The sequence below is a fragment of the Artemia sp. Qi Xiang Cuo genome, chromosome 14, assembly GCF_049724085.1.
Source record: "Artemia sp. Qi Xiang Cuo chromosome 14, ASM4972408v1, whole genome shotgun sequence".
Classification (NCBI taxonomy): Eukaryota; Metazoa; Arthropoda; class Branchiopoda; order Anostraca; family Artemiidae; genus Artemia; species Artemia sp. Qi Xiang Cuo.
This window is the reverse complement of record NC_142807.1, coordinates 31,108,718-31,133,372: the sequence shown is the minus strand read 5'-3', so window position 1 is coordinate 31,133,372 and position 24,655 is coordinate 31,108,718. Positions and strand designations below refer to the sequence as shown.

Here is a 24,655-nt window from a genome sequence, read left to right as displayed (position 1 = left end):
GCTTTAATAGGAAATTAATAAGACGTGTACACAAGGGGGCGCTAGGAATTACCCATGCCCCCCGAAAAAACTCAATGATTTAAAATTCTTTAGCAATGACTTTTCTGTACATCCATTTTTATTTCTTTCTTGGTAAATATGCCCTCCTCCCATTCAAAAACCATACATGAATTATATTATCTTATGCCTCACTAAAGTTTCTTTGTGTAGTTGTAGCACTTTCTCCTTTTTTCCAAAAATAATTGGCTTTTAAAACAATGAATCTATAAAATATAAGGGAAGTTGACTTGGTATGTCATGCCTCGTCCGATCAATAGTATTACATCGTTGAAAAGCTCTCTAGGGATTTTTGGAGACTAGCCCTGAAGCATATTTTTCAAATTAAGAAGACAAATTTCCTTCTCTTGTGTCCTGATCTTGCTATCCAAGAACTGGACGGGATTCTCACTTTTATATTTTTTTTTAAATGAAGCAAGATGAAAATGCGCATTTAGCACAACAATGTCAATCTAAGGTTTCCTTGAAGTGTGCCGTACTGGTATAGTACGTATCGGTATAGTAAACAATCTTCCAGACAGACCAATTTAATACATTTTTAGACAGCACTAATGACGTATAAAAAAATGAAATCAAATAGGACTCGATGTCTTTTCTCTTCTCGTGAAGTTTACTTCAAAAGGTTAGATTTTGTTTTATTTTCGTTTTTTTTTTCTGAGCAATGGAGATGACTTGGCGGAGGTCCTTGTCGAAATATCTGCAGATTTTTCCGCTGGCTAACACTACCCTCATTTTCTCACTTATTTGATTTATTTTTTCATTTATTATTTTTTTCTTCTTTATTCCATACCGATTTTATTGGACCCTAATAAGCCTACTGGTAGTCGAAATGGTTAACAGAACTTGGTCAATTAACTCTTGAACTATTGTGATGTCTCTCTTTATGGATATAAGAGCGTCAAGGTTATAACATTACCTCAAATAAATTAGACAGTAGATACTATTGGATTTCAGTTTGTCAATATATATCCATGGGCTCAAGGAGGGGGCAGGAGGGCAGCTGCCTCCCCCCCCTCCCCCCCCCAGAAATTCAAATTTACACTAGATATGGCTTAAAAAGCAGATGGTTGAAAAAGCAGATGGTGGAAAAAGTAGTTTAAAAAAGGTAGATGGCAAGGAATGCAGCTGATAAAAGGTAGATGGTTGAAAAACCTGGAAATAAACAGAAATGTCCAAATAGCGGTTCCGATATCGATATCATACCGCGACACGTGCACCGAAACTTTTTACTATAGCACCGAAAATTGCTACTTAGTACGCAAAATTGGGTAATTTCAACACTTTAATGAACTAACCGTTCTGGCAACCTTGTGCACATTACTAGCTTGTTTTACGTCAAATAAATTTGATGAAAAGAAGCAGCCTAAGCAGGGTTGCCATCGGTGACACTTTAGTGTCACTATTGACACTTTTTTTAAGAAATGGCCCTTTTTGGGACACCTGACACTATTAGGACATTTTTTTTTTAGCAAAAGTGGTACTTTTTTGCTAAGTAGCACTATTTTACAAAAAAAGAATTTTTTCAGACAAAAAAGGAAAGGAAAACTGTCAATGTAGATATGCATCGATATCCTTTTTCTGTCAATTAAGATTCTAATCTTAACTCCGCGCTCGGCAATTATTGGATGCAAGAATCTTTCTGTGCGGTGAAAACATAAACGTGTTTGTGTGTGAGAAATTTGTGTTTGCGGTGAAAACATAAACTGTGTGTTAAACATTTTTATATTCTTTTTGTTATCACTGATAAGCGAAGATCATCCAGTGATCTTCGGGTACGAAATACTTGGCAATGGAGCGGGCAGAGATAGATATTTAACTGCATTGTGGTGGAGAAGCCTTCAATTGTTTTCATTTGTTTAGTTCAACTATTTTGTGTTGTTGCAATAATTTGTAGGCTCATAGACGAAAAGTCAGTCAAACGGTTTGCAATTCTTGAGTGGGTCCAAATTCAATTTTTATATTTTATTAGTTGAGGGTTGACTATAATTTAAAGAAGAAAAAAGCAAGAAAAGCTAAGGGTATATTTTTGTGCCTCTATGTTAATAGCTGTTACTATGTAAATCAGTCACTGGGCCAGCGACTGCATAACTTTATACGTCTTTTCATCGATTTCCGTGACTGGAGCTCTTGAAGCCCAGTGACTGAAAAGCTCACTGGTGACATCACACAACAACTCAGCAACGCAAAAACATCCACTGAGCTCACTGGTGTCCCATAAGAATATCTAGTGACCTCTTCAGTGACTGGGCCGGTGACGCAAAAATGGGATCTAACATTTCCGTTCATATTTTTCTTTGAACTCTTGGCAATAGACAAATGAATATTCATACATAGCCATCATACTAAAAACAAAATTGATACCAAAACTTCCATTATCTTTAATCCTATGCAATCATTAGCAAAATCACAATCTAATTTCACTTTTTTTTCTTACTTAAATTTTTGAATTTGGACGACTTCCTCATTTTAGTTATTATATTCCCACTAATATTTGATTGTAAATGTGCTTTCACGCTGATACACTAAATGCTCGTTTTTTATTAAAATGGTGCTTTCATATTGATACTTAGAATTCTTGTTGACTGTTCTTATGCCCTAGTCCCTGGAGACATCGTAAAGAAAAATTTACTGGGAGTGGCGAGAGTTCTCGTGAAACTTATTATATTCAGGTTGTGATAAATAGATTACATTATATGGCTTTCTTACTGTTTTTCACTATTTTTTGAAAAAAAGAGAAGAAAGTACTCTGTGGGACGAGTTCCCATTTTATACAGTAGGCACCATTTGCGTTTTAGCGGGTTCTTAGAAGGGGGGCTGGAAAGTTGACAATAGTGGAATTGCTTCACAAAGCTGAAAATCAGCACCAACCAAGTAAAATCAAATTTCTTTTTTATAGTTGATAGATGGCATTAGATCCGACATTTCATGTTGTAGAAGTTAAAGATGCGGGAAACGACGCGGGGATGATCCCAAGCGGATTGGCCAATATTTTCAATTTAAAAAGCTTGATGATATGAGCGCAAGCGACGCAAAGCGTCGCGAGTGGAAAATTTTTGGAAAATAGCACTTTTTACACAAAATTAACATTATTAAGCCACCCAAAGTGGCACCAAAAAAAACGGCCGAGTGGCAACCCTGAGCCTAAGTGTTTAACAAGTTTGACAGTGTTATCTAATGAATGGATATCCCAATTTTTTTTCAGAAGAGTAACTACAGCTGTCCCCCCTCCCCTAAACAAGAAGCTGCGTACGCCTATGCCTATGAAGACTCAATTTATTTATGGATTTTAGCAAAGTGGGGTTGTAAGTCCGATAATATCCGTGGAAGGCAACGGCTTATCTGGAATATTTGTTAAAGTAATGTTGTCTCAATGTGCAATGTAAAAATATGCAAATTAACTATAATCTCTACTATTGAACACTTGAAGACGGAGTGAGAAAGGCAGTGATCTGACAATTACAGAATGGAAGAGGTGGTAAATGTAATTTTTTGTGTGTAAGAACTTTTATTAATGGCTCTACCCTTTGTTTATAAACTATGTGCATCTTCCAGCACATTTTTTACTTGTAACCCCTTTGCTTGGGTACTTAAAAGATAATATTAAATTTATATGAAATCAAAATGTATCCTCATGTATCAATATCCCCAGTTTGTATGAAAATGCAAAATTTCTATAAAATCAATATCCCCTATTTTCGTGTTTTACTAATATTGACAAATTTTAGAGGTCACAGCCACCTGTAAATAAGGGTTTATAGCTAATTAAAGGAAACGTAGAGGGGAATGCATTTAGATATTTATTGACCTTCAATAAATTTATCTTCCGATAAATTCATAAAAAAGCGGTGCTCGGTGCAACTTTTTGCAACTAGTGCAACTTTTATATATAATCGTTTCAAAGCTTAGGGTGAAACAAAAACGCAATACCTGCATCTTCTAATATTCAATAAAAAAACAAACAAGTTTTTTAACTGAAAGTAAGGAGCACCAATAAAACGTAAAACGAACAGAAATTATTCTGTATATGAAAGGGGCGGCCCCCTCCTCAACGCTTCGCTCTTTACGCTAAAGTTAGACTCTTTCTCACAACTTTTTTTTAAACAATATACTGACAAAAATCGCTATCGGCAAATACCGACAAAAGTCGCTATCTTTCGGCCCAAAGTGATTCTTCTGTGAGAGTTTTTGCCGGAACAAAAACCCATAATTACAATAAATAACCGAGTCAAACTCAAAACGAGCTGAAATTAATATAAGTTGGGCTCAAAATCCCTATGCCTTCCAAAGCCAGAACAAAAGTTTGCACTTTGCTGAAAAAAAATAAATGTTTTTACTTTTATAACTTTAATAAATCAAATAATACTAATATCTTGATTACTGAATATCTGTATATGTATATTAAACTGACAATGCAGATTCATTTTTATTTTTTTCAGTAAAGTGCAAATTTTGTTCTGGCCTTGGGAAGGCATAGGGGTTTTGAGCCCAACTTATGTTAATTTCTGCTCGTTTTGAGTTTGACTCGGTTATTTATTGTAATTTCTGTTCGTTTTGGGTTTCATTTATTTATTGATGCTGATTTGTGATAGTTTCACACTTGGTAGATTTTTTGATTTTATTTTTACTCATTTTTGGTTTAATGGAGTTATTTAACTTTCTTTGAAAAACTTATTTTGTGGAAAAAGCTTTTTTAATTAATTTCTGTTCGTTTTATATTAACATAATATCTTCAGGAAAAAAGAAAATAATACTTTAAATCTTATCGTTTTTTTAATACTTTATAGTTTGGCCTGCTATTTGTGTGATGGAGAAAAATTTTCAACAATTTTTAACAACATACACCCTTTTAAAAATCCAGACACAAATAGTAGTGTTTAATTTCGTTTTATACCTCCTCTAGATGACCTGAAATGGAAAATTTGATACCATTCGCAAATAAATCTGCTTGTTTTCTTTGATAGCTTGGATACACTTATGCTATTTTGACTTGGTTAAATTTTAAGAGCAGAAGTAGCCCCGAAAATTTGAACATAATACCTTTAATCGTTCTGGGGATACTGCTAAGATGCCTTATTGGGAATTAGCATTAGCACTGTTCATTTTGATTTAATTTTAAGGCAACATTTAGTTTTTAAAAATAAAGGAAAATGGGAGGGTGGGCATGGGAGAGGGATTAGGTGCCCTCCAATCACTTACGACTATAAAAAAGGGTATCAACCCTTTTTATTTTCAATCGAATGAGCCCTTTTCGAAGTTCCTACAACAACTCCTTCGATGCGGAGTGCCCTGGTCTAAACAACAACGAAAAAAAAAATCATACATTATACCCATATCGATCTTTACTATAAAAATTTCAATCCTTCCATCGACTATTAAAAGGGACACTAGGCCTTTCGATTTCTAATCGAATACGATCACCCTTCCTATATCAGAGGCAGCGCCTATAGTAAAAGTGCCTATAGTAAAGACCATACTGCTTCAATGTTTTATTATTATTATCTTTTCTTCCCAGAGGCACTTTCTATGGAAGGGTTAGTCACGTACACTTTGGAGGGGACTCATTCTATCGGAAATCAGAAGTTCTAGTGCCCTTTTTAAGAATAAAAAGTGAACGCAGGGCTACTAGCCCCCCTTCCACACCCTTGTTTCCCTAATTGCATCCGATAAAAATATTGAGTTAGCCATTTTTTTCAAAATAGTTCAAAGATCAGATAACAAAATTCCGGTGTGTACACCTCCCTTCAGGGCCTGGGGGCAGGCTATGTAAGCTATGCCCTGTGGTTATTGCTGGTTATTTTGGAAGGAATGCTCGTACAAACTTCAGAGAGGACTCATTTGATTGGAAATTAAAATTCCTAGTTCGCTTTTTAAGAGTCAAAAGAGGTCGGAGGACAACTAGCTCCCCCACGCCCTTTTTTTCCCAAATATATTCAATAAAAATTTTGCGATTTCAATTATGTTAAAAATAATTCAAAGATCATACAAAAAAACTCCGGTGCCGACACAACCCCCGTAGAGCACAAGGGCAGGCGTTGTAAGTTATGCCCGAGGGCCTATATGGTTCTTATTGAAGAGATTCTTGTAAAAATTTCAGAGAGGGCTCATTTGACTGGAAATTGAAGGTTTTAGATCAGTTTTTGATATACAAAAGAGATTGGGGGACAAATAACCCCCCATGCCCATTTCCCCCCAAATACATCCGATATAAATTTTGTAATAGCCGATTTGTTAAAAATAGTTCAATGGTCAGATACCAAAAACACAATCCCTCAGGGCCTTGGGGCGGGGCGTTGTAAATTATGCCCTAGGGGCATACATGGTTATTATGAAAGGATGTTCATATAAACTTCGGAGCAGGCCCAATTGATTGAAACATGAAAGTTATAGTTCACTCTTAAAGAGTCATAAGATATTCAAGGACAACTAGACCCCCCACGCCCCTTTTTCCGCAATTGCATCCTATTAAAGTTTTGGGATAGCCATTTTGTTATAAATAATTCAGAGGTCAGATAACAAAAACTCAGGATTCGACACAACTTCCCAAGGCCCAGGGGTGGGCATTGTAAGTTATGTCCATGGGGCATATGTGATTCTTACGGAAAGGTGTGCTCATACAAAGTTCAGAGCGCCTCTATGGCCTTTACCCCCCCCCCCCCCAACCCATCCGATAAGAATTTTGTGATAGTCATTTTGTTAAAAATAGTTCATGTCTCAGATAAGGAATATTCAGGTGTCGACACAACATCCCAGGGCCCGGGGTAGGCATTGTAAGTTTTACTTTGGGGTATATATGGTTTTTACGAAAGAGATGCTCGTATAAAATTTGGAGAGGGCTCATTTGATTGGCAATTGAAAGTTCTATTTCACTTTTTAAGAGTTAAAAGAAATCTGATGGCAACCAGCCCCACCTTTTAGCCCTTTTTTCCCCAAACCCTTCCGATATAAATTTTGAGATAGCCATTGTTTTTAAAATAGTCCAAACATCATATAATAAAAACTCTTGGGATGGGCACAACCCCCCAGAGCCTGGGGGCAAGTGTTTTAAGTTATACTCCGGAGACAAAGGCTATAATGTTCTCATGTAAGGGGTGGTCATATAAACTTCAAAAGTGCCTCATTTGTTTCGACATTGAAAGTTCTAATTATTTTTTTATGAGTCAAAAGTTGATGGAGGGCATCTACCTCTCCCTGACACAAACGCCCTCTTTTCCCCAAATGTATCAGATGAAAACTTCGAGATAATCAGTTTGTTTAAATTATTCCAACGACAAGAAAGCCAAAACTTCGTTGTCAACATAACCCCCCCCCCCCCTCCAAAGCCACGGAAAGGGTTGTAGCTTATGCCGCAGGAGCATATAAGCTTTTCATGGCAGAGGTGGTTGTATAAACTTTGGAGGGACTCAAATGATTAGAAATTGAAAGTTCTAATTCACATTTTTAACATTCAAAATTGATCTGATGGCAACTAGCCCCCCTCCCTCCCAGCCTTCTTTTTCCCAATTCTGTCCAATCAAATTTCTTATACAGCCATTTTGTTCAAAATAGACCACAGATAATATAACAGAAATTCCAGGGATCAAACAAACCCCTCCAGAATCCAGGGGCAAGTGTTGCAAAATGTACCCTGGAGGTATATAAGGTTTTTATGGAAGGGATGGTCGCATAAACTTTGGAAGGGGCTTATTCGAATACAAATCAGAATCTTTAGTGCCATTCTCAAAAGTCAAAAGTGATTAAAGGGCAACCAGACCCCCCCCCCAATGCCCTTTTTACCCAATTTCATCCAATCAAAATTTGGAGATAGGAATTTAGTTCAAAACAATTGAAAGGCCAAAGAACGATGCTTCCGGGGTTGACCTCCCCAGCCCCGGGGAAATGGATCTGAGTTACGGAACTTTATAATTCTTACTTTGATACTTTGTTTACTGTGATACCTTGTTATCTTTGATCCTTTTTTTTACTTTGATATTTTGGTACTTTGATTTTGGTACTTTGACACTAGTTTTGATACTTTGAAGAGAGATTGATGTTGAAAAACAAAACAAAAAATCTTATTTTCTAATAATACATTTTTTTTAAACTTGAAACTTTTTGCAATCAAAAGACAAACAAAGTTTAATTTAAAAATAACTTTCCTAAAGTTTTTTCCCCCAATTCTTTCTGAAAGAATTGGGGTGCATTTATAATGAACGGTGTCTTCACTACAAACAAGAGTATGGCTACTGGCCGATTCCCAAACGTTAAATCTATCATTCACTTACTTAAATAAACAATTCTTTTACTTTGAAATATCATCCTCGTACTTAAGTGGCTACAAAATTCTGCAAAATTAGTTTACCTTTTTTATTATAATAATTGGAAGAACAAAATTCAAAAACAAGTAAGAATTGGATTAAGGATTGGTTGCTAGACCGCTGTTGTCTTCAGGGAGTAGAGGTTATTTACTTCTGATGAATGGTGTGTTCACTACAAACAAAAGTATGGCAACTGCCCGTTTCCCTTACAGTAAAAGTATCATTCTCTTACTTAAATAACCAATTCTCTTACTTAGAATTATCATTATTTTACTTAAGTGCCTATAAAGTTCTTCAAAATTAGTTTAACTTTTTTTCATTTAATAATTGGGAGAACAGAATTCAAACACAAGTGAGACTTAGATTAAGAATTGGTTGTTAGACCGCGGTCGCCTACATGCAGTAGGGATTATTTAGTTCTACTGAATGGTGTCTTCACTACAGTAGGCTATGGTTACTGTCCGTCTCTCTAACGGTAAAAGAATAAAGCCTACTGCGTATTTGGCGCTTTACTAAGAAGAATTATATTACAAATATTTTCTTTTGTTCTTATTTCAGTTTCGAAAATAAAATGGAAATTGCAGTGAAACCAGACAAGGATTTACCAATAGGCCCAAAATTCCCAAAGTTTTAGGGATTTCCCCGAAAATCTTGCAGATACAGAGCAGCAAAAACACTTGGGCCTAGAGGTGTCAAAGCTTTTATATCTGGCCTGGATGAAACAAAATCTTGAGTTAGTGAGCTTTCTGCAATCAATATCATTATATATCAAACATTCAGTTCAATTTATTAGTCCTTACCAAAACTGTTTTGAAAAACATGAAACTTTGGCAATCAAATACGAACAGAAATTAACTTAAAATAAAACTTTCTGGAAAACAAGCTTTTTAAGGAAAAGGCCATATTAAACTTAACATCAGAAGAAATAGAAACCTACAATAACTCAAACTCAAAACAACCAGAAATCACTGTTAAACGGTAAATGAAATCCACAACAAACAGAAATTAAATACACAATCATAGCAAAAAAACATACATCATGTACTAACATAGATGAATAAATAAATCTCAGAACGAGTAAGAGTGGTTTCTATTTCTTCTGATCTTAATTTTAATATGGCCTTTACTTTTCTTTAGAAAACATCTTTTTCGGAAAGTTTTTTTTAATTAATAAACATTAAATGCCCCTAGGGTATAACTTACAACCCATGCCCCGAGGGCTATGGGGGAGGGTTGTCATCCTCAAAGACATTTCTGGATCTTTCAACTACGTTGAATAAAATGGTTATCTCAAAAGTTGGGCTTGTGAGGGGGCTAGTTGCCCTCCAATCACTTTAGACCATTAAAAAGGGCATAGCTCTTTCAATAGCCTATCGAATGAGCCCTTTTCGTAGTTTCTACGATAACTCCTTCGATACTTCGATACCTACGATTACATAAAGTTTTTAAATACATCAATATCCTTTCAAATGAGCAATTAAACAGCTCTCTATGATGTTTCAGCCCCCAATAGCTGCGGAGACGAAAAAGGGAAAGAAACATACCATCGGGGCAGAATATCGTGCTTTCAGCCACTTTTCTTGTTTTTCAAGCCAATATATTTTCCTCGTTATTCAAGCCAAGGGATTTCATTAAAAAAAAATCCTTCAAAAGAAAAGAAGACTTCTTCGTTATTCAAGCCTATATAGGGGTTTCATATAAGGTGATTCTAATTTAAGGAGTTATGACTCTAATTTAAGACTCTATATAAGGAGTTATGGGCTATTTTATTTTTTACTTGGGGAGGAGGTGATCGTCTCTTACTATGTTCCAAGCTACCGCTGCAACCCAGATTTGATATTCGTATGCAAGATGATGGTTATAACATTTGCCACTACAGTGTTATAGAAAAATGCAATGTTTCGTAAAAATTGATTCTTTTTTTAAATTATTTGTTTTAATTACGAAAGGATTTAAAATACATAAATTTCATTTCAAAAAAGCCATTAAACAGATCTCTATGATTTTCTAGTGCGCTGCTAGCTGAGGAAGAAAATCGGAAAGAAGAAAAGATGCCTTCGATGCAGAATATCGTGGTTGTAGCCACTTTTCTTGTAATTTAAGCCAACAGATTTTCCTTATTGTTCAAGCCAAGGGACGGTAAGTTTTCTATGCAGGGATTTCAGACAAGCCGGTTCTAATAGTACTGTAGGTTATTGAGTTATGGGTTATTGTAGTTTTTACTATGGGACGTGATCATCTCTTACTAGGCTGCTAGCTACCGCTGCAACTCGGATTCTATTTCCTGTCACTTCAGTTAACATGGACTAGAGTTCGGTTCTTACTGTAAATAAATAAGAAAAAGAAGTTTTTTTTAACTGAAAGTAAGGGACGACATTAAAACTTAAAACGAACAGAAATTATTCCGTATATGAAAGGGGCTTTCCCCTCCCAAACGCCACGCTCTTTACGCTAAAGTTTTTCATTATTAAAAAAAATAGAGTTGTGAAAAAGTCAAACTTTAGCGTAAAGAGCGAGGCGTTGAGGAGGGGACAGCCCCTTTAATATACGGAATAATTTCTGTTCGTTTTAAGTTTCAATGTTGTTCCTTACTTTCAGTTAAAAAAAAAAATATTTTTCATTTAATTTTTGAACGTTTTTGAATTAATGCAGGGTTTGATTTTGGCTCACCGTACATGAATAATTAAAACAAAATTGTATATTAATTTTACTTTTATTTGGTTAAATGGCTTTCTCGAAACTTGTTTAATTTTACTTACGAGCGTTTTTATTAGTAATAAATATACTTCACTTACGAATTAACTTACGTAACGAACTTCTATGTTCATATATTTTTAATATGTATATTAGGGGGTTAGCCCCCTAGTCAATACCTCGCTCTTTAAGCTAAAGTTTGAATTTTGTTCCAATTCTTTAAAAATGACCTCTTAATCACAAAGGTCGTTATTTAGAATAAATAGCTCTTATGAAAGTGCTTAAAAATCTTTGGCTTAAAGAGCGAGGCATTGACGAGGGGGGTTAACCGAATCATGCACGTAATATTTTCTGTTCGTTTTAAGTTTTGATGTTGCTCCTTACTTTCAGTTGAAAACTTGTTTTTTATCTTTAATTTCTGACCTTTTTTTAAATAATGCTGGGAAATCCGGCACCCCCTTCAAAGCAATGTGCCTTCTCTCATGAAAACTTCCTTCACGGAAATATCCTCCCACATAACCCCCAACCCATCCACCCCCCCACTACCATAAAAAATCCCCCCTGAAAACGTCGGTATATTTACCAATAACCAATACTATATGTTAACATTGGGTAAAGTTCATAACTTTCAGCCCTCCTCCCAGGGACTTCGGGGGATAAAGTCATCCTAAAGGACATAGTTATCATATTTTCGACCATGCTGAACAAAATGGCTATCTCAAAATTTTGATCGGGGGACTTTGAGAAAAAAATGAGCGTGGGAGGGGGCCTAGTTGCCCTCCTTTTTTTGGTAACTTAAAAAGGATAATAGAACTTTTAATTTCCGTTCCAATGAGCCCTCCCACGATGTTCTAGGACCACTGGGTCGATATGATCACTCCTGAAAAAAAAAAACAAAAAAAAAAACACGCATCTGTGATCTTTCTTCTGGCAAAAAAATACAAAATTCCACATGTTTGTAGATTTGAGCTTGAAACCTCGACAGCAGGGTTCTCTGATACGCTGAGTCTGATAGTGTGATTTTCATTAACGTTCTACAACTTTTAGGGGGTCTTTCCCCCTTTTTTCGAAAATCAGTCAAATATTCTCAGGCGCGTAACTTTTGACTACACTTGATGACTACACTTGATGGTAGTACTACACTTGATGAAACTTATATATTTAAAATCATACTTCTATAACTGATACCTTGAACTTGGTCGCTCCTTACTTACAGTTCGTTACCACGGACTGTTTGATTATTTATTTAAATTCTTTAATAACTATTGGCTATAGTTTATTGTTTAATATAGCACTTACTCGGTTGCTAGATACCTACTGCTACTACAGTATTATAGAATAAGGCAGTTTTTCGCAAAAACATTCTATTTTTAAAAAAATGTTTTGTTAATTTTGAAGGGTTTTAAATACATCAATTTCTTTCGTATCAGCCAATAAACAGTTCTCTGTGATTTTCCAGTGCCCCACTAGCTGCGCAGAAGAAAAAAAACGGAAAAAAGATGCCGTTAATGCAGTATATTGTGCTTGTAACCACTTTTCTTGTCTCCAAGCCAATGGATTTTCCTTGTTATTTAAGCCAAGGAGCTGTAAGTTTCCTTAATAGGGGTTTCGAATAAGACAATTCTAATAGTGCACTTTGCGTTTCGATCTGACTTTCTTTTTATGACTTATTGACTATTATACTTTTACTATGGAACGTGATCGCCTCTTATTAGGTTGGTAGCTGCCGCTACAAACCGTATAAATCTTCCTTTACTTCTGAATTGTCACAATTTTTTAATTCTTTTTTATATCTTTCCCTGTAGTTTTCTAATGTTTTAACATTCTCAGAATGTTCTGCCCCTGTTTCCTTTAATCTTTCCTTATCTGTGTTTCCTCATTTTTCCTTAACTGTAGCCCTGTTCATATCTTTAATTGCAAAATCCAGGTTGACTATTTCCTCTCAATTTCAAACATGCCAATACAATATTTTACTATTATGCCGTCTGGTTGGACCTTCCATGTTCTCAGCAATTTCATCCATGGCTTCCACTTTAAACCACCTTAATTTATGTTTTAGTCCTTTTTCATTTTCTTTAAATTCCTTTCATGTTCATATAATCTATAACTCAATTAATTATTGTACAAGTTCCTCCTCTTCTCTGCTAAGCACAAAGCATTTCCACTTATATTCCTAGCTGCGTTTCTAACACATCCTCCCTTAAACACTATAAGCGGCTTCACAAAACATTTTCCTACAGTTGCTCTATTCGTCTCCTACTTCTTCTAATTTTATGCTCTTCTGTTCAGGATTCAAACTGTTCCTGATAAAATTCTCTCAAATTCTGATCCTGAATTGATTTCCTCCTCAATACCTCGGTTGCTCTCTCCACGCTATTTTTTTTTTTTTTTTTTTTTTTTGCACTTTTAAAAGATCTTCTTATTGCTCTAGTTAAAAGATGTTTGGGTTTCAGGTGTCATTCCAAAAGAATTGGGACAAAAGTCAAACGATAGCGGAAAGAGTATGGTTTTAATGAAGGGGAAACCCCTTCATACAGATAATAATTTCTGTTCTAAGTTATGAGTTTTATTGTTGTTCGTTACTTAAAGTTTAAATAACTTATTTTCACTTAATTGTTTACCCGTTGGGGCCTCCCCCTGGCCACTCAGCGTGTCCCCAGGTGGCGATAGGGGAGCGCCCTACATACATGTAGGGTATCTCCATAGGAGGCATGGACAAAGGGGGGACCTTGTCCTTGGGGATCCATAATAAAAACTGAGACACCCTTACCCGGGGCCATAAACACAGCTGAAGTTTGAATAAGGCCCCTCAAATATATGTTCAACGGAACCCACTGGTGTGTGCACACATCCCGTGAGTACCATCTCCCAGTTATTGGTTAAATAACTTGGTGATGCAGAACACTATCGTGGGAGGAACACTTCTATAGGAGGACACCTTTCGGTGTATCTGCAAGAATGGGGACCTCGCGGTCAACTCTATGCCCACTTGAGGAGTAGTGCCCCTCAAGGAAATAGTAAACGATACAGTTTTTGTGCAGGATTCTGATAAATGGATAGTTCTTCTGGGCTTGGTCTGTTTTGGTGGGCGTTTTCGGGCTGAAAAACCTCTTCCTAGCTAGTTTATTTACTATGGGTTGCCTATCCCATAGAAGCATAATATTTGTAGGCATGAATATATAATTAGTCGGAGGTAACAGACTTGAGACTGTCTGTGCTGTATTTCGCCTCTTGTTGATAGAAAAGCATCACCAAGTGCTGAAAACCATGTTGTCACCAAGCTGGGCCCTGGATTGCACTATGCCTCCTTTCATACTAGAGTTCCCAGGCAATTCTTGCTGTCTGGTTCCAAGCCGGCTTAAGCGCTTCAACGTAGACTTGGGAAAATGTGTTGATCCCTGTCCTCCACTGGTATTCGGGACCATTACTCTTCCTGAGGCCAAAACAATTTCAATGATTTAAAGAATAGGAAAATTCGAAATTGGAATGTTACGACGTTAAAAAATAACTATCATATAGACATTCTGACTAACAAATCCAGACGATTCGAATTGGACTTATGAGTAGTTTCAGAAGATCATGTCCCAGGGGTAGGAAGCATAAAATTAGGTGATATAGACTTTATTCTATATCAGGATGAATTTATTCTTCCTCAGGCAGGAAGAATGGGGTACATAGACAGGGAGTAGGTCTCAAAATTAATAATGAAGCTGCTAAGTCTTCTTCGGGCTTGGAAGGTATTAATAATAGACTACTAACCGCTCATTTTATAATTTAAAAGTTCAGGGTATCAGTTATAGAAGTATATGCCCCTGTACAACCGACTGACTGAGATACTACTGACTCAGATGACTTTTACTCACAGAAACAGGAACAGATAGACAGGGTACCAGGAGGAAATATAATGTGTTTATTAGAAGATTTTAACGCCCAGATAGGCAGAAATAGGAATAGATGGTACCCAAGCCTAGGTAAATTTAGTGTAGGAAAACAAAACAGTAATTGCTACGAGCTGTTGCAATTTTGTAGGTATAATAATTTAGTTATAACTAATATTTTGTTTGGTCATAAAATAGCCTATAAGCTAACATGGTATTCACGTGATGGTAAGACAGCAAATCTTATTGGTTGTGCTATAGTAAACCAAACACTGGATCAATACAAAATACTAGGGCATATAAGAGTGCTGTTATTGATGTTAAAAGTAAAGATCACCATCTAGTAGTATCTAGGGTTAATTTACAGCTGAAATTTCGGAAAGATAATATCCTCCTGGGAAGTTAAGATGTTGGTAGAATCCAGGATGAAAATTTGAGAGAAACTTTCCAGAAACATTTGAATGCTAAACCGGAGAGTTTGAATTTGACAGTGTGGAAGGTGCATGGAATAATTTTAGGAAAACAATTTGTTAAGTTGCTGACGCTGTCTAAGGGAAGAAAGTTAGGAGCGCAGCTAGGAATATTTGTGAAAAATCTTAATGTTTTTATCAAAGCAGTCCTTATGATCACAGTTTTTTTGCTGGATATAGGGAGGAGGAGAAGCACACATAACCCTCGACCTTTTACTACTACATCACAGCCTTTCAAAAATTTATCTAAATTTATTCAGTTTCTACATTAAATTTCGTCAATTAGCCCTTTGGCCTAGAATATGACATTTATATAATGTGTTCATTTGCATCAGCAAAGGAATGGTCCTTGGGATTCAAAGATTGTTCTGGATAAAATTTTGTGCGGTTGCATCTTCCCAAGGTATACAACATCAGTAGAATGGCCCCTATTGATCGTGACAGTACACCAAATATGGGCATAGAATACTAACAGTACACCATATATGGGCATGGAATCCCTAGGGAGAATGATTGTGTAATCGGTCAATGACCTCTTTTTTCCAAGGTCGATTTATTTGTTGTTTCTATGTGTAATAACTCCGGAACGAAGGTTGCACATGCGCATTGAATTCTAACGGGAACAATGTTATTGATCTAGGACTCGAGGGGGAAGTGAATTTCCGAGAACTTGATTGCGTAATCGATCGTGAATGTTATGATCCAGAAATGGTATTTGTTGTTGTTGCTCGAGCCAAATGCTATGAGTTTCCCGGAAACAGTTAGATCACATGTTTCCTTCTCAGCCAATCAGAGGGCTTTGTTTACATAGTAGCGGCTGAGTGAATATGAAGAAAGGATTTTTGTTATAGTTTTATTAGTCTGTGAATAGAATTCAAGGAGTGAGAAGAAGAACAGTTTGACTTTACTCATTTGGATATATATTTGTGATGGCGATGAGTGGAATGTTTACCATATTAGAAGTTGATAGTGAAGTTGATGATAATAGTACAAGAGCACCAAACATTGCGGTGAAAATTACGAAAGGATCACGTCTTTGTCTGGAATGGGATGCAGTATATGCAAGATATGTGATATCCTTGAGCAAATTTAAAATGGAGGATCAATTATGTTTTGCCGCAAAAGTTGATATAGCACATGTGAATAGACTTCAATGTGCTTTAAGTGCATTAGTGAAACATATTGAAGACAATAAACAGTATCGCTAATTGTACATGCTCTCTATTATTGATGTTGTTGTTGTAATTATTCAAAAAAATTGTTTCGAAATCGGAAATGTTCTCTTTCTTTTCTGGTTAGGGCTAACGAATCAGGGTCAGTCTTGAGTCAGCAGTCGGAGTGAAAGGACTGAAAAATGAATAAATTTGAAAAAGAGAGAATTAGATCAAATCTAGTGTTTATGGAAAAATATTTAATTTTGGATGATGATTTTCTCAAGTTATCTCTTAAACGCAGGATATTCTCTTGTCGGGCAACACTTGACAATATAATGAGGAGTGATTCTCCCCCATTGGACTATTGTATGAAACTTTTAAAATGTGACTCAAGTGCTTATAGTCAATTTATTGATATATTAATTGGAACAAAGCAGAATCATATAGTGTATATACTTTTGAAAACATTGCCAATGGATTCAATGTAGATGGCTCTCCCCATCATTCGAAAGAGGTAACGTCACAGAGTTACTCCTCTCCCCCCTTTCCCTCTCATTGAATTTATCGAACGAAGAGGATCAGTTTTGTTTTAGCTGTGAGTGAGTTGACATTGGAAACCGAAAAATGTTCTATATAGATCCAAGTCATTAATGTCTTTGCCTCGGAAACAACTCTTTTGGTCGAACTCCAAAGGATATTAATAGCCAAAGGCCATGGAAACAATTCTCCAAGAAACATCTTAGCGATGAATTGTTTTAGCGCGGGAATCAGGTTTCTTATTAATTTGAAATGCAGTAGCGCAGAGATGCCAAAAACAAAAGGAACACGCTGAATTACGTTTAGGGATTATTTGGGCGAAACTGTTTTAGACAGGTTATGGAACTATTTCGGCGAAACAGTTAGAGACATTTTAAAAGATGATTTTTGAAGAGATTTTAGAAGAGAATTTAATGGTGAAACTCTGTGGTCGTTATAATACACAAGTTTCATTTGAACAGTGTTGTGAGGTCCTCTAACCCAACCCCAAAGGGTTCCAATCCTCCTACCCCAACCCCGAAGGAAGCCCCCGGTCCTCAAAGGCCCCCCAAGCTCCCAAAGGGCCACCGGCGCCCCCAAAGGCCCGCCCAGACCTCCAAAGGCCATCCCCGGGCCCCCCAAAGGCCCATCGAGTTCCCAAAGGACCAACGGGGTCCCAAAGGCCCTCCGCTGGTCCCCAAATGTCCCCCAGGCCCCCAACTGTCCCCCGGACCCCCAAAGGCCCTCCCTGTGCCCCAAAGGCCCTCCCTGTACCCCCAAAGGCCCTCCCCCGGCCCCCAAAGGTCCCCCGGACCAGAGAAGCGCCGCCGGGATGCGCCGTGGGCCAGGAAAGCGCCGCAGGATGTGCCACAGGGATGCGCCGCGGGTCAGGAAAGCGCCGCAGGGGATGCACCGCAGGGAGGCACCGCAGGAAAGCGCCGCAAGATGCACCGCAGGGATGCGCCGCAAAAAAAAAGTAAACTAAAAAGTAAAAATTTCGAAATGTTATCCCCCAAACGCCCTCCTCAGACCCCCAACGGCCCTCCCCTGGTCCTCAAAGGTCCCCCGGGGTCCAAAAGGGTCAACCGGCCCCCAAGGGTCCCCCGGACCCTCAAAGGTCCTCCCCCGGTCCCCAAAGGTCCACTGGGCTCCCAAAGGCCCTCCCCCGGTCCCCAAAGGTCCCCCAGGCTCCCAAGAGACCCCTCAATCCTCAAGGGCCCCCGGATCCCCAAACGCCCGCCCTGGGCCCCAAATGTCCTCCCCCGGTCCCCATACATGCACACAAAAACTTACACACACACACAACATTACACACACACACACAAAAAAATAAACACACACACGATAAATCACAAACACACAAGAAAAATAACACACACACGCAATAACTTACACACACACACACAAAAAATTACACACACACACACACACAAAACTTACACATGCACACGAAAACTTACATGCAGACAAAAACTTACATGCACACAAAAACTGACACACACACACACACAAAACTTACACACACACACCCTCACGAAAACTCACACACACACTCCAAAACTTACACACACACAAAAAAATACACACACACACAAAAAAACTTACACATGAACACAAAAAAAACTCACACACACACACACACACAAAAACTTACACACACACACACACACACACACAAAACTTACACACACACACACACGAAAAATTACACACACACTAAAAAAATTACACACAAAAAAACTTACACACACACACACACACACACACAAACTTACACACACACACACAAAAAAAACTTACACACACAAAAACTTACACACACACACAAAAAATTACACACACACACACATGAAAACTTACACACACACGCCAAAACTTACACAAACACACGCCAAAACTTACACACACACACACACAAAAACTATACACACACACACACACACAAAAACTTACACATGCACACAAAAACTTACATTCACACAAAAACTTACATGCACACAAAAACTTACACACACACACACACACAAAAAACTTACACACACACACTCACTATAAATAACACACACACTCCACAACACAAAAACACAAAAACAATTAAACACACACACACACACACAAAAACATACACATGAACACAAAAAAAACTCACACACACACACACACACAAAAACTTACACACACACACACACACACACAAAACTGACACACACACACACACACGAAAACTAACACACACACACCAAAACTAACACACACAAAAACTAAAACACACACACACAAACACACACAAACAAATAAACACACACACACAAAAAACAAAGACACACAAAAACTAACACACACACACACAAACACACACACAAACTTACACACACACACAAAAAACTTACATTCACACACAAAAGCTTAGACACACAAAAACTTACACACACACACACAAAAACTAAGACCCGCACGCAAAAACTTACATGCACACAAAAACTTACAAGCACACAAAAACTGACACACACACAAAAACTTACACACACGCACAAAAACTTACAAACACACACACAAAATTACACACACACACACATGAAAAATTAAACTCACACTACAAAACTAACACACACACACACAAAAACTTACACACACACACACAAAAACTTACACACACACACACACACAAAAACTTACACATATACAATAACACTTACATGCACACAAAAACAAACAAGAACCAAAAAACTTACACACACACACACACACACAAAAATTACAACCCACAACCCCCGACCAAACAACCCAACAAGAACCATAATACACACACACAAACACTTAAAAAACAACCAACAAAAAAACAAACACTAACACATGACCACAAAAAACTCACACACACACACTCACAAAAACTTGCACACACACACACACACACACAAAAAAAAAACAAACACAAAATAAAACTAACACACACACAAAAAAACTTACACACACAAAAACTTACACACACACACACACACACAAACTTACACAAACACACAAAAAAATAATAAAAACACGAAAAAGATTAGACACACAAAAACTTACACGCACACACAAAAACTTACAGCCACACGAAAAAACTTACATGCACGCAAAAACTTACATGCACACAAAAACTTACACACACACAAAAACTTACACACACGCACAAAAACTTACACACACACACACAAAACTTACACACACACACACGAAAACTTACACACACACGCCAAAACTTACACACACACACAAAAACTTACACACACACACACACACACACACAAAAACTTACACACACACACACACACACACACGAAAACTTACACACACACGTCAAAACTTACACACACAAAAGCTTAGACACACACAAACTTACACACACACACACACACAAAACTTACACACCCACTAAAACATGTACCATAAAGAGAACTAATACTTGCACACAAAAACATACACACACACTACCAATGACACTACTGTACTATATCTTACACACACACAAACATTTACACACACACACGCCCAAAAACGCACACACACACACACACACACACACACAAAAACATCAACATGAAAACGAAAACATAAAAGAAAATAAAAAATAAAATTCAAACAAAAAATGTAACACACGCACAAAATCTTACACGCACACACAAAAACTTACACACACACACACACGAAAACTTACACACACACACGAAAACTTACAAACACAAACACACAAAAACTTACACACACACAATAAAACTTACACACACACACACGAACAATGACACACACACGCCGAAACATACACACACACACACAAACACTTACACACACACACACACACAAACAAAAATAACCAATATGACTAAAAAATAAAAGCACAAAAAATATTTCAAGCACAAAAAAAATTACACACACACACACACACACACACAAACACACAAAAAACTAACACAAAAACACACGAAAACAAAAACAAACACGAAGAAAAATACACACACACAAAAAATTAAACACACACACACACACACACAAAAACATACAAAAGCACACGAAAACTAACAAACACACAAAAACTTACAACCACACAAAAACTTAAACACACACACACACACACAAAAACAAATCTCTCACACACACACACACGAAAACTCACACACACACACCAAAACTTACACACACACACAAAAACTTACACACACACACAAAAACACAAACAAACACACACAAAACTTACACATGAACACAACAAAAACTCACACACACACGCACAAAAAATTACAAACACACACACACACAAAACTTACACACACACACACACGAAAACTAACACGCACAAGCAGAAACATACACACACACAAACATACAAACAAACACACACACACACACACACAAACAAAAACACACACACACAAAAAACCACAAACACACACACAAACACACACAAACTTACACACACACACAAAAAAATTAAAACCACACACAAAATCTAAGACACACAAAAACTTACACATACACACACAAAAACATAGACCCACATTCAAGAACTTACAAGCACACAAAACTTACATTCACACAAAAACTTACACACACACACACACACACACAAAACTTACACACACACACACACACACGAAAACTAACACACACATACCAAAACTTACACACACACAAAAACTTACACACACACACATATACACACACAAACTTATACACACACACACACACACAAAAACTTACACACACACAAAAACTTACACACACAGACACACAAACACACACACAAAAACACACACACACACAAAAAACTAAAATTCACACACAACAGATTAGACACAAAAAAAATAAAACACACAAACACAAAAACTAAGACCCGCACGAAAAAACTTACAATCACACAAAACCTTACATGCACACAAAAACTTACACACACACAAAAACTTACAAACACCCACATAAACTTACACACACACACAAAAACTTACACACACACACACATGAAAAATTACGCACTCACGCGAAAACTAAAACACACACACGCCAAAACTTACACACACACACACACACAAAAACTTATACACACACACACACACACAAAAACTTACACATGCACGCGAAAACTAACATGCACACAAAAACATACATGCACACAAAAACTTACACACACACACACACACACACACACACTCACACACACACACACACGAAAACTCACACACACACGCCAAAACTTACACACACACAAAACACACACACACACACACACACACACACAAACTTACACACGAACACAAAAACACTCACACACACACGCACAAAAACTTACACACACACACACACACACACACACACACACACACACACACACACACGAAACACTTACACACACACACACAAAACTTACACACACAAAAACTTACACACACACACACACACACACACACTTACACACACACACACAAAAACTTACATCACACACGCAATAACTTAGACACACAAAAACTTACACACACACACAAAAACTTACACCCACACGCAAAAACTTACATGCACACAAAAACTTACATGCACACAAAAACTTACACACACACACAAAAACTAACACACACGCACACACACTTACACACACACACACAAACTGACACACACACACACGAAAACTAACACACACACGCACACAAACTTACACACACACACAAAAACTTACACACACACACACAAACAAAAACAAACACACACACACACACACACACGAAAACTTACACACACACACTTCAAAACTTACACACACAAAATCTTAGACACACAAAAACTTACACACACACACACACACAAACTTACACCCACACGCAAAAACTTACATGCACACAAAAACTTATTTGCACAAAAAAACTTACACACACACTAAAACTTACACACACGCACAAAATCTTACACGCACACACAAAAACTTACACACACACACGAAAACTTACACACACACACAAAAACACACACACACAAAAACTTACACATGCACACGAAAACTTACATGCAAACAAAAACTTACATGCACACAAAAACTTACACACACTCAAAAAATCTTACACTCACACACAAAAAATTACACACACACACACTAAAAATGACACACACACACTAAAACTTAAACACACACACACAAAAACTTAAACACACACAATAAAACTTACACACACACACACAAAAACTTACACACACACACACAAAAACTTACACACACACACACAAACTTACACACACACACACACACACAAAAACTTACACATGCACACGAAAACTTACATGCACACAAAAACTTACATGCACACAAAAACTTACACACACACACACACACACACACACACACACACAAACACACACACACACACACACAAATACACTACACACACACGCCAAAACTTACACACACACACAAAACTCTACACACACACACACACACACACACAAAAACTTACACATGCACACGAAAACTTACATTCACACAAAAACTTACATGCACACAAAAACATACACACACACACACACACACACACACACTAACACTCACACATACAAACACACGAAAACTCACACATGCACACGAAAACTTACACACACACACAAACTTACACACACACACACACACACACACACACACACACACAAAACAAAAAAAAAAAAAAAACACACCCACACACACAAAAGAAAACAAACTAACAAACACACACACACACACACAAAAATAAAACACACACACACGAAAACACACACACACACACCAAAACTAACACACACAAAAAATCTACACACACACATATACAAAAAAAAAAACACAAACTTACACACACACACACAAAAAAAAATTACACACACACACAAACACACACAAACTGACAAACACTAACAAAAACTTACACCCACAGATAAAAGCTTAGACACACAAAAACTAACACACACACTCACACAAAAACTAACACAAACATGTAAAAACTTACATGCACACAGAAACTTACATGCACACAAAAACTTACACACACACACACACACAAAACTTAAACACACACACAAAAACATACACACACACACAAAAACTTACACACACACAAAAACAATAACTTACACATTCACACGAAAACTTACATACACACACAAAAACTTACACACACACAATGAAAACTTTACACACACACACGTCAAAACTTACACACACACAAAATTTACACACACAAAAACTTACACACACTACACACACAAAAACTTACATCACACGCAAAACTTATCACACACACAAAATTTACATACACACAAAACTTACACACACAAAAACTTACACACACACACAAAACTTACACACACACACAAAAACTTACACACACACACAAAATCTATACACACACACAAAAACTTACACACTTACATATCACAGTTACATTGTCTTAATTTTTCAAATTTCATTTTGAATTTCTGTCGTGAAATGCAAGAGTTGGAATATTTCAGTAGTGACTTGTTGTGCTTTACCTTCTCACAGTTACATTCTCTTGATTTTTCGAAGTTCATTTTGAATTTCTGTCATGAAATGCAAGAGTTGGAAAATTGAA

The 24,655-nt window shown here is 37.0% G+C and overlaps 1 protein-coding gene across 1 annotated transcript in view; it reads right to left on the bottom strand.

The window, feature by feature from the left end:
• Window positions 1-24,655, bottom strand: part of LOC148944363 (uncharacterized) — a 244,829-nt gene that overhangs the window by 102,000 nt on the left and 118,174 nt on the right. The gene's annotated exons all lie outside the window — the stretch shown is intronic.